We start from the raw sequence: 11,306 nt of genomic DNA on the forward strand, positions 1-11,306 counted from the left end.
TGGATATTAAGATCCACAGATGCTCAAGTCCCTGATATAAAATGGCATAAAATGTTTACATATAACCTGTGCACATCCTCCCATATACTTTAAATCATCTCTCGCTTACTTATAATACTAATACAATGTAAATGTGATATAATTAGTTGTTATACTGCATTGTTTTTTAAATGTGTATATTTTTCATCATTGTATTGTTATTTTTATTGTTTTTTTTTCTCATGAATGTTTTCAATTTGAGGTTAGTTGAATCTGCAGATGCAGAATCTGTGAATACAGAGGGCCCACTGTACATATTCTTTTTGAGGGATGAAGATGGTTTCAAGTGAAAATTATAAACCCTGAACCCTGTTAGATAAATTCTAAAAGAGCTGTCACACTCAACTCTATATTCTACAATGGCAGTAGCTGAACAGGATGGTACTGCCTCAAAATAGACAGACAAATCTATGGAACAAAACGAAGAGTCCAGAAATAAATTGAAACACACCTGGGAATGTAATACATTATGTAGATGACATCCCAAATGGTAAAGAGAAAAGTGGATTATTTGATCAGTGGTGTTGGATCAACACAAAAGCCATCTTGAAAAAATAAAACTGGTTCCATGCCTCACACGTCACACCCAGATAAAATCCAAAGGTAAGAAATCAAAATCCCAAAGTAGTCAAAGAAAGCATGAGAGGAGATTTAATAAGCTGAGAATGGGAACAACTTTTCCAACATAAGATTCAGAAGTTATAAAAAAAAAGATTAATAAAATTCTATCATGAAAACATAAAATGAAAATTCTCTGTGCAGTAAACATTACAAGCAAAGTCAAAAAGACAAATGAAAAATCAGGAAAAAATATAGTTCTTCCATCAACGACAAAGACCTAATTTCCCCACGATGCATGTTATCAGGCAAATTAAATTTTTGAAGATGGTCAATCCATTTAAAAATAAGTAAAGGATATAAACAGTTCTTAGAAAAGTAAATATAATAAGCCTCTTTAAAATATGGAAAATATTCACAGCACTCAAAAAAAATACAAGTTAAAACTATCCCGAAATACTATTTTTTGCTGCTGAAATTGGCAAAGATCCAAAATCCCAATAACATACTCAGTTGGTGAGCCTTGGTGTAAAGGGATCTCATTTATCACTGGAGAGGAAATAAATTGAATGGCCGCAAAGGTCAATATGGCAATATCTATTAAAATTACAAATGTGCCTGCCCTTCGACCCTGCAATTCATTTCACAGCCTTTATCCTACAGCTGTACCCACACATATGCAAAATGATGTATGTACAAGATTATTTGTTGCAACATCATAAGAGCAAAAGACTGGAAACTACCTGAAAGCCCACTAAAAAGGGACCTGGGCAAGGAAATATTATTAAGGTGGAAAAAAGAACAAAAGATCTCCAGTATATGCTGCTAACTGGAAAAAAAAAAAGATACAAACCAATGAGTGAAAAGGAGAGAAAAGAATATGTATCTTTTGCAAGTGCATAAAAAATAGGATGGATACTCAAGAAACTGGGTCACTAAGAAGAGCAAGCCATATTCAAGGGGAGAGAAATTAGACTCTATCTTTGATTAGAAGAGTGTCAAAGAACTTGCAGACCCATAACTATACCACCTATTCGGTGGGTGCCGAACAGTGAGAACACATGGACATAGGGGAGCATCACACACTGGGGTCTGTTGCGGGGAATAGGGGAGGGACCGTGGAGGGTGGGGAGTTAGGGAGAGAGAGCATGGGGAGAAATGCCAGATATAGGTGAAGGGGAGGGAGGCAGCAAATCACACTGCCACATGTGTACCTATGCAACTATCTTGCATGTTCTTCACATGTACCCCAAAACCTAAAATGCAATAAAGAAACATATATATATATGTATATATATATATACACCACCTAATTCAAATATTTAATCCATCAATTTTTTTAAAAGAAGGGAATGAGTACCACTGGGTTTCCTAGTTGTGGCAGTTTACTTCCATTAAAAGAAAACATTCAACTTTCGTCAGAATTTTTTGCAAGTTGGACTTGATTTCAGCCTTCCAGGAGGTCTTAGGAGAGATTCCTCCTGGTATCTTGTGGGGATTCTAACCAAACTGGAAAGAGAGAGATGGAGGGAGAGAGGGAGGGAGAAAGAGAGAGAGAGAGAGAGAGAGAGAAAAATATATATATATGTCATATGTTATGCTGGTGGTAGTTAGCAATGTGGAAATTGTTATAACTCCCTTTCTATTTTTTGTGTGATTTTCCACATTTTTTCACTGAGCAGAAATTATTTTTGTAACCAGAAAAACTATGTTATTTAAAATTTATTTGTTCTTTAAAGTTCACTTATTAGTTGTAATTCATATATTATTTCAGACTCACCTTGCCTTCCAACAAAGACATCCCTAGAGAAATGTTGCTTCTGATAACGGAGTGCTAAGCTGAAGGATGCTGGTGGAAAAATGCAAAAGAAAACCATTCTCTATTTTTAAAAGGAAAAACTAGAGTGGACGAAGAGAAATACGGGAGGAGGGAACCGCTGGGCAGCATTGCTGGCGACGTTGCAGGGGAAAGGCCACTGGAGCATAAAGGAGCCACAAAGAGACCATCAGACAAACACAGGGACTTTAGACAGTAAACACTAGACAAATTCCATATATTAGGTATCCTCAAAGGGGGTTTTATGCTTAGCCATATGCTGCGTGAGGTACAATTCTTCCTCATTTCTTTAGGAAAGCATCGGTAACGTTGTGAATATGTATATAGCTTTCCAAACCATTCCCCCTACTTCCAAAGGAATTTAGCTGAACCTGTGAAAACTTCCACCTAGAGAAGAAGGACATCCCCAGCAGAGTCTTGGGACAGGAAATAGGATGGTCTGGGCCGGAAGTGTGAGAAGGTCTGTTGGCTGGAGCCATAAAGCAACAGGCAGAAAGGGACAGGAGATGGGGCCTGATGGACATAGCAGGAGACAGGTCTTGGAGATCCCTTTGTCTTGTACAACTTGTGGACTTTATCTCATAGATTACTTCGAACTACCAAAGAGCCTTAAGCGGGAGTGTCTTAGATGTGTAACTTCAACTGAGCATGTGGCTGCAGCTGGAAGACAGATTCGAGTGGTCAGGATTGGAGACAGGGAGACAAATTAGGGTTTTATTTTGCAACAAACCTCATCCAGGTGATGGATGAGGATGGTGGAATAAGGATCGTGGTAGCGAGCAGGAAGAAACACAAAGGTTTGAGGACTCTCCAAAGAACAGAATGGGCAACATGGAGTGATTGATTCAACTGAACTCAGGTGAGGGAAGGGTTTCTGTGATGTCCTTAGGCTTCTTGGAATGGATACTGTTGATCAAAACAAAAAACAAAGGCAAAGCATATGTGGAGAAGCCCCACCGTGTGGGCCTCTTTGAATTGCTGCTTTCTATTTCTGTTGTTGTCTGCAAGGAAACTACAAGTTCAGTTTCGAACATGTTGCATTCACATTATTTATTTATCACATTATTCACATCTCTGCTTGGGACAACCAAGTAGAGATGATCAGCTGGTGGTTGGATACTTGAGTCTAAGGCTGGGGTCTGAGGTTTGGGAAGCTTTCTGGGCTAGAGGCATAGCAATCATTAGGAGATATGGCCCAATAAACAAGACAGAGGGATGGATTCACCCCAGAATATCGGTACAGTAAGAAGGGTCATGGGTCAAGCACGGAGCTTTGGAAAGCAATGCCTAGAGTTAGCGATGGGACTCTAGGGTTTATCACTCCAATGACTGAGTAGATACTGACCTGAATATTTCAGGCAAGCACCTTTAGTTGCAGGAACTGGAACTCACTAAATTTATCTCAGGAGAAAAGAGTTTTCGTGGAAGAGTCTGGACAAGACCCTGAGACCTCAGCAAATGAGGCAGGTCTGGGGGTGTCCATCTCTCTCCAACCCCACTTATTTCTGTATATCCTCCTCATCTCCACACTATTGGCTTTATTATGTCTTCTCCAGGGTTAACTACTCCAAAATTTGGAAGGTCTATAAACATCTTAAAACTGTAAGCAATTTTTTTTTTTTTTTTGAGACGGAGTTTCACTCTTGTTACCCAGGCTGGAGTGCAATGGTGTGATCTCGGCTCACCGCAACCTCCGCCTCCTGGGTTCAGGCAATTCTCCTGCCTCAGCCTCCTGAGTAGCTGGGATTACAGGCATGCGCCACCATGCCCAGCTAATTTTTTGTATTTTTAGTAGAGACGGGGTTTCACCATATTGACCAGGATGGTCTCGATCTCTTGACCTTGTGATCCACCCACCTTGGCCTCCCAAAGTGCTGGCATTACAGGCTTGAGCCTCCACGCCCAGCCAGCAAATTGTTCATTTGCGCATTTCTTTGCGAGGAGAGTCTGTGGCTTTTGTAAGATTCTCAGAGTAATCTAAGATACAAGAAGCTTAAAACCTCCTCCTTATCACTCTCTCTCCAGAAAGAGAGGCAAAGCCTTGGCTTGCCTCAGCCCCATCTCAACCCCACAATATCCATTCACTTCCAGATCGATTGCAAATTACAAAATTCTTTTTACTTTCCTAGTTCAGATTTTAAAATGAGGAGATATGGCTGATCCAGTTTTTTTACATGAGGCCAAAGGTAATAGGATTATTGCTGTGGAGTCAGGGTTAGCTAGCAAAGGGACATGATGACAGAATATAAAGCCAGGCTGCCTGAGTAGGGGGTTAGGTAAAGCAGTTTCCCTTGGAAGGGAGGTGGTGCAGACCGGATGGGAGGTAAAGGCTTGGCCTACGCAGCATGCCCATTGCCATTAAAGAGGAGTAGACTGTGTATCCTGCATATTGGGTTAGATGATCAATAGCTGGCTGTTTGCAATTACCCAGAGATTGGATTGCAGAATTGATATTAAACTGGAAGATATCTAATGGAATGCTACAGATTTTGTAGATGATCTCAACCTTATCTTTTCAACATTTATGTCAATTAAAGTTTATCAAACATGAATATCAAATTTGAGTCATCAGAAAGCTGGGAATGACAATAATATACTGGAAAACAGACCCGAATCTCGAAAAGATCTTGGCAAGCTGGAACAAGAGGCCAAAACAAACAAGATTAAATTCAGTGCGACTGAATGTAAAATATTATATTTAGAATGATTAAACTCAAATACACAACTACCACATCAGGAAGAAGGGACCAATTGTATGTTCATGTATAGCTTTAAATAATCTCTACCAATTTAAGCCCAAAGGATATAGCGATTACTGAAGAAGAAGAAAAGAAAAAAGAAAGAGAGAAGAGGGAGGAAGAAGAAGAAGGAAGAAGGAAGGAGATGGAATAGGATGAAGAAGAAGGAGGAGGAGGAAGAAGAAAGAAGAAAGAAGAAGAATGGGGAGAGGAAAAGGGGAAGGAGAAGGAGGGGAGTGGGAGGAGGAGGAATACTGCCTGTATAAGAAATGTTTAAATGACCAGATCCAAGTGTGGTGCTCCATTCTTCATTGCTCAGAGAGCATCTGCATCCAGTGCCTACTTGCTGGGGCCCTATTTGGAAAGATCCAGTCAACACAATGTACTCTGCTCCTTAAGGCAGCCTACCTTGCTTCAACTTGGATTTTCTCCCAAGTTATTTTCTCTTAAATTACTTGCTCATGCTCTATTGATTCCAGGCATGGGCACATGATGCCCTTCTCCCGTGCCTGCTAAAGTCCTAGCATCTCACCTCCAGGGATTGCAGTGAGCTCACACAACCCTGGACTCAAACTCTCGCCATCGTGATCTTGCAATTATGCCCCCGCCACGCCTTGAAACAAACTCCTAGAAGGGCCAGTGAGCAATCATGAGGATGGGTTGTTTATTCTACATGTTGGCAACAACAGAAGGAACTGAGGTACAGAGTCAGATCTCCAAGTGACCAGCACAGTTAGAATTCAGACTCCACTTATTTGTCCCCAAAGCCATGTCCACCCCTCAGCCACTTTTTTTTTCAGTTCTCCTTTGAGCTATGGCAACACAAAATCCAAGAAGTCAATTTTCGAATAGTCTGTTTTGTGTCTTTGGAATTCCCCCTTCTCCTTTCTTCACCCTCAGGCTGTCGGTCCTCATCTGCTCTGCTCCCAAGACCTCAGCATTTCCCCTCCTTCCCCGCTTCCTTCAAACAGAGTCAGTGTTGTGACTGACATTTTTGTTTGCATGAACCCTCACTTGAGTCAATAACCTCCACTCAAAGAACACCTCGAGATGTAGATAAGTTTCGGTCACAGTTTGGAAAGAGCAGGGGGTTGTGCCCCCAATGGTGCGGCTTACCAAGCAAGCTTGCCACGTACATCTGAGTGACCCTCACATCATCAGTGACATCAGCGTGCTCCCAAACCTAGCTGTGGAGCTCCAAAGACTGGCACGTTTCTTTCCACATGGGATGAAATTGAGCCACGTCAGAAACTAGGTTAACCGCATGCATGAGAGCTGTGCGACACATCAGATGAAATCCTCCAGGGTCCCAGGCTTGTGAAGAAGGGACTCACACAGAAGAAGAAACCACAGCTGTGTCCATGTTCAATGTCCTGGTGTTGATTGTGTAGGGGTAGTAGGAGTTCAGAAGGGAGGCCAAGGTCATGGGCAACAGGGAGGTCAGGTGGAGCTGGCACAGCTGTGGGAGGAGCATAAACTGAATAGACCAAGTATACACTGAGCAAAATGCTCATGCTAGCAGATGAGATGCCACCAGGGAGGACCAGCCCTTCCCCACACAGCAAAACGACAGGGCAGGAGCACCTGGTCCCAAGCAGAGATTCAGCCAGGCCTGGGCTCTAAGGGCACGTGGGCCGGGAGGCTGGCCTCACTGGGCAGAGCGTGCAAACCACGCCTGGTTCTGTTTCCTCTCCTCCAACCTACCAGTCAGGCCAAGTGTACATTTTCAGGCTAATGATCTATGAGGTTGCCAAACTACACTTCATTTTCTGTTTGAAAGATTTTTCTAGTTTGGGGCCAAGCACAACGCTTGGCAATTTTACCCAGAGTTCTCCTTACACATGCAGTAATAACAATTAACCGAAAGCAACCGTGTGCCTTAGGGTATCCAAGCCCCTAGAATGTGCAAACGAGTCCCAAGGCAGGCGGGGAGTCAGTCGGGGGCACATCTGCTCATTTTCCCTTCCAAAATCATCGCAGTGCTAAGATCCCGTCCACGCTTGCCAGGAAAGCGCTGCCTGGTGACTGGCTGCTGCCAGCAGTGGCCGCTCATGGCTCCCCAAGTAGCAATTCAGGGTGATGTCCCATTTGCCAAAGAACAGTTACATACATTGACTAGTAGTACGGTTCAGACTTCTGTGGTTTGTGTGTACTTAAATAAAAATTACAGCCCACTCTTGGAAAGCATAATGAAATCTTGGTCTTTTTTAAGGGTTCGGAGCTATTTAATTGGTCCGATAACATCTGTCCCTGAACCTTACACCATTACCCACCGAGTCATGGGGGGAGGCAGGTCATGCGGTTACTGCCTCCGCCAGAGGGTGACATCACTCATGCCTCACTAAGTGGGTTCTTCTGTTCTTCTCCAGCACGAATCCCCGGCTGCTTCCTTTCACAAAGCCTCTTATCAACACGATGACTATTGTTGTCATTAGTCAACTAATCCAAATGTCTATTAACATGCAGAATCATAGAAAAGATTCACGCGCACAACCAACATTTGACTTTAACCTAAAAACAAATGTATGTTAATTTGCCAGTTTTTCCTTGTGCCAACAAACCCCAATCCCCCTCTGACCAAAGTCAACTAGAAAAGAAAGAGGAACTTAACATTTTGTCAAACCTAAGTTCCTTGACTAATCATGAAATAATCCTGGGCTTAAAAGTCACCTGAGAGATTAGCTCATTCCACTCTTTAATAGAGCTCAAAATAATGTAAAATTTTTATCATTTTACAGCAGAGGAAAATGAAGTCAGACCCAGGATGTGAGCAAACCTGAGAGAGCTGTGAGTGTTTGCACAAAGGGGTTACCAATGGTAAATAAGCTCATCTGCTCTTAGGACCCCAGACAGATTCAGGAATTACAGGCCCTGCCGGAGGGTCACTGAAGGTGGGAGGCAGAGCAGTGAATCAATCAGGAAGATTGATTAGACGTCACAAAAGAGGCAATAAGACTTCCCAACTTGTCCAGCGGGGTAACTGGTCCCCATGCCCACTCTCACCAGGATATTCAAGGGTCTTATTGGGGGGATGACATTGACTATAGTGGCTCCAGGCTCAAAACTACCAGGCAGGTCAGAGGGCAGGGGCTGGCGCCCCACTGACATCAGGACAAGGAGTAAAAAGCCCACATGCTGGACCCTAAGAACCCAACACCACACTGCCAGGGCAGAGCTCAGTGACCCCCCAGGCAGGAAATGGGAGCGAGACCGGAATTATGATGTGTGCAAAGCCACAGAGGCTGAGACCCAACTGCAAACCACCAGGCAGGGAGAGCATGAGCCCTGAGCAGGGAGGTGGACAGAGCCCCGATGGGGTGGGAGGCCAGAAGGCTCTAATACAGTTAGATGGCTTGGCCATCCCAGCACCGGAACAGCAGGATCGCCCTGGCAGCAGAAGGGCTCTAAATAATGAAGGAGGTAACCTTGGGAATGATTGGTTGGGTCCAGGTGAGGACAGCAGCTCCTGAAGAAAGGCATATGGAGGAGGGAGAATAGGTTTGAGGTGGAGAAGATGCACAGCAAAGTTAAAACAGCATCAGACCATCTCTCACTGAACTCTCGGTTCAAAGGGTAGGACCCCACACTCCCATTATTGCCTCTTTAACCTTGCCAGTTAATAGACCCAGAAAGACCTGGGTGACTGAATGTAAAGAAATACTGCAAGTTGAGCTGTGTGGTTGCTGTGAGATTTTAAACCAGCTGCCCATTTCTTGCCAGGAAATGTAATCTCATTTTGGGTTAGATGGATCTGCCAGAAAATACTCCAGTGTGCAGTGAAGCTGTGGAGTAGAGGTCAATTTTGCAATTATAAAAACAGCTAGCTTTTCCAGAAACACCAGCCACCACCCGTCTACATCCTCAAAGGGCAGCTATGAATATCACACCTGCGCAGCCTGTTGCTGGGGACAGACTGGGGATGGGGATTTGCATATGGTGGGGACGTAGGGGTACGTTGGGTGCACAGCCAAGCGTGTGCTATGAGCTGGACAAGGCGGGAGATGAGATTGAGGCTCCTCTACAAACCTCGTCAGCAAGGACTGGGCATCGAAATCACACTTGGGGCTCCACCACAACCCTCATCGTATCTTCCCATGGCCTGGGCAGTTCCTGGACCATCATGGTCTACAAAACTGGCACTTTCCCCAAGAGAATTAAGGCTCCTTTACTTCTTCTGCTTGGCTCTGACAATGACTTTAGCTGTGACAGAGCAAATGACAAACTATGAATGCCATTTGGGCTTCGACAGTTACTACCTAGAGGAATAGTTCAACAACTCCTTTCGCCTGCTGGGAAATAAAGGGAGCTAGTGTCTTTAGCCAGTCTCAACATCAGCCCTGTCCCTGGATTTACTTGGGCAATGCTTCAAGAAAGCTGGGACTAGGAAGAGGCAATTCACCTGGGAGGCAAACCGTGAGGGGGGGTCCCTGAAAACTCAGTGATCAAGACATAAAATATTTCCAATATTCCCAAAAAGCCATGATAAGCAAAATATCAACATTTCATACACAAAGGTGCCCTGCCAAGCCCTCCTGGAGTCAGAAGCAAAAGAAAAAAAAAATCAGTGGTGCTGGGTGTTTATTTATTTAACATCTGCAGATTTTGGTGCTGGGTATTTATTTATTTAACATCTGCAGATTTTGCTCATCATTGCATTCATTTGGATTTTTAAAATATATAACATGAAAACATTTTAATCTTGAGTACTGACTCTTTGGACACCTTCTAAAGTCTCGTGCCAGAGACAAACACCCCACTCTTGGTCCAGCTTCGTGGGAAGGAATTTGAACAGTTGTATATGTGTTCACTTATAGCTTCAGACATCCCACCTCACCCCAACACAACACACACACACACGTATGTACATACACACTGAAGGGCATGGAGTCTTTGAAAATTTAAGCAGACATCCTGTCCATTCACAGAGGCTCTGAAAACAACTTTTGTCATTTCTCTTTTCAAGAGTGCTGCTGTTTACCTTTAAATACACACCTGAGATCAGCGCTTGTAACAGAGCTGTGCACTCTGGTTGTGCTCACACACAGAAAGGAGGAAAATCAATTGCAATCCCCGAAGGACAGAATTATTGGTGCGGAAGGTCACTGAATGCTAGAGCTTGCTCAGTGGGCTTGGAACAAGATCCTTGTCCGCACTGCTTCGCTGCACTCCGAGCAGAGTTGGGGAGGGGGACCTGGAGGCTGGCTCTCACCAGGGAAGAGAGCGATGTCACTTGTACAAGCCACAGGATAAACACTTAAAACAGTGAAGGGAACACGGCAAACACATGCATGAGCAATGTGGAGCCTCAGACTGCCGTTCGCACCTAACCCTCTGGAGAAATTGGCCAAGATTGGCCCAACCAACTGAAAATATTATTGCTGTAATTCTTTCAAGGTCACTTGTCAGACTGGGTTATCTACTCCCCATGGGCTTGCTACACAAATCGCCCTTCCCACAGAGACAGAACTCATGGCTGTGTCTCAAGGGAATCTCTCAGGCCTGGTTGCGATTTTGCTCAGGCTCTTCCCTGCCAAGAGCATCTGATTCAGGCCATCTGATGTCTGCAATGGACATGGGTCGAGCCTGGATTCAGTGCCAGCGGTCACACAGCCTGAGTTCTTCCAGATGTCGGCACACGGGTGCCATCTCTGCCACCTCAAAGATGACTGCAAATATTTGGTTTGAAAGCGTACCAATGGTAACAGGATCAGAGGCACAGAGGGGCAGTAGTCAGGAGAAGGTGGCCAGGCTTCTTCTGCACACACATTCCCAGGGCCTCGTGCATTCTTCCCCCATGAGGTTAGGAGTTCGAGACCAGCTTGGCCAAGATGGTAAAACCCTGTCTGTACTAAAAATACAAAAATTAGCCAGGCGTGGTGGTGGGCACCTGTAACCCCAGCTACTCGGGAGACCGAGGGAGAAGAATTGCTTAAACCTAGGGGGTGGAGGTTGCAGTGAGCTGAGATCATACCACTGTACTCTAGCCTGGGCAACAGAGCAAGACTCCATTTAAAAAAAAAAAAAAAAAAAAGCCAGAGCATGGAAATCAAACAGATCTGCAGAACTGAGTCTGGATCCTGGCTCCACACATTAGCCATGGGGCCTTGGGACATTATCTGACCTCTCTGAGGTTC

General features: G+C 44.2%; 1 pseudogene; it reads right to left on the reverse strand.

Annotated features, from left to right (window-relative positions):
• Positions 1-314: 314 nt before the first annotated feature.
• Positions 315-382, reverse strand: LOC118153342 (U7 small nuclear RNA; annotated as a pseudogene).
• Between the last annotated feature and the right edge of the window lie 10,924 nt (positions 383-11,306).

The sequence above is a fragment of the Callithrix jacchus genome, chromosome 4, assembly GCF_049354715.1.
Source record: "Callithrix jacchus isolate 240 chromosome 4, calJac240_pri, whole genome shotgun sequence".
Classification (NCBI taxonomy): domain Eukaryota; kingdom Metazoa; phylum Chordata; class Mammalia; order Primates; family Cebidae; genus Callithrix; species Callithrix jacchus.